Below are 1,783 nucleotides of genomic sequence, written 5' to 3' on the forward strand. Positions count from 1 at the left end.
GGTCTTTTCCGTAGGCTTTTCTTTCTACGGCTAAACCTAAACTGTCGTCCCCCACCTTTTTTCACGAGAACATTACTGTGATACACGATCCCTATTGATCGCTTTTTTTTTTCTCTCGGTCCCTTTTGATCGAACTCCCCCCTTTTTTCCTTCCTACGATCCCTTTTGATCAACACCCACCCCTACTTTTGTTTCTCTCTCTTCCTTCCCCCTCCTAAAAAGAAAAGCTCTACATTGTATTCGTCCCATCTTTGTTGAGCCCTGTGTGGCTAATAAAAGAAATCTATCTATCTGTCTGTCTGTCTGTCCGTCTGTCCGTCTATCTCCACTCCTATCCCTTACCTCCATAAACTTTTTAGATCTTCTGAAACTTAAAAAATAAATAAATAAAGCTTTTGTAACGCTTGTAACTTTTGAAACTTTATAACTCTGAAACTTTTGAAATATTTGAAAATTTTCGAGATTTTGGGAATTGTTCTAAAAGCATTTCCTTCGAGGGTTTTTGGAAGTTTATTAAGCTTTAAAATTTTTTTTCTTTTAGTAATTTCTTCTTTAAAAGATTTTTGAGATTTCTTAAGAAAAAACATTCTAAAAACTTTTCACATATTTTTGTCTTCTTAATTACTTCTAGCTTCTTTTAACTTCTCTTAATTTATTCAGGTAAAGTATATCCTCTGTATTTCTTCCTCCTCCTTAACCTTCGTAATCTCTCCTACTAAGCGCGTTTCCCTGATGTCTTACTATACCATATGTATGTATGCGTGTATGTATAAAGTTTTGCACAAAACTCTAGGCCTTGAATTACTTATGTACCCTTATGTAGGCCTTGAATTACTTATGTACCTTGTAAATAGATATACATATCAATATATGTGTGTGAGAGAATGTTTGTGTGTGTGTGTGTGTGTGTGTGTGTGTGTGTGTGTGTGTGTGTGTGTGTGTGTGTGTGTGTGTGTGTGTGTGTGTGTGTGTGTGTGGTATATATATCAGTATTTGTGTGTCCACCGATATAAAAGTATAATATCTTTAATCCATTTATAGAATTTCGTTACCCGTCTATCAAATTGCTCAGAGTTTTAATTGTTTGTATTTTTATGATTTTCGTGTAATAATACAAATAACATGTAGTGTGTGTTTTAAATTTGATTTGTTCGTTATTTTTTGTATCTGAAATACACTATTTAACTATTTCAATGCTGACATTATTGTCAAACTGTTATCATAAAGTCTACATGATTATTTTCTAGTTCAAACTACTGAATTAAAAATAAGAAATCCGTGAAGCTACTTTATGTAAGTTGTCTATGGTAAAAAAAAAACCGACACGTGATTTAATCGACTTGGGGTCGATTTAATCGACTTGCCCCTTCCTCCAAAATTGCTGGCCTTGAGCCAAAATTTGAAACCAATTTTATTGAATAATTCTAAGGTGGCGAGCTGGCAGAAACGTTATCTCGCCAGGCGAAATGCTTAGCGGTATTTCGTCTGCCGTTACGTTCTGAGTTCAAATTCTGCCGAGGTCAACTTTGCCTTTCATCCTATCAGGGTCGATAAATTAAGTACCAGTTACGCACTGGGGTCGATGTAATTGACTTAATCCCTTTGTCTGTCCTTGTTTGTCCCCTCTATGTTTAGCCCTTTGTGGGCAGTAAAGAAATAAGAAACGTTACCACGCCCAAAAATTGTTTAGCATTATTTCATTCGACTTTACGTTCTGAGTGCAAATTCCGCCGAGGTCGACTTTGTCTTTCTTTCTTTCGGAGTCGATAAAATAAGTACCAGT

This window comes from Octopus bimaculoides, chromosome 3 (assembly GCF_001194135.2).
Source record: "Octopus bimaculoides isolate UCB-OBI-ISO-001 chromosome 3, ASM119413v2, whole genome shotgun sequence".
Classification (NCBI taxonomy): Eukaryota; Metazoa; Mollusca; class Cephalopoda; order Octopoda; family Octopodidae; genus Octopus; species Octopus bimaculoides.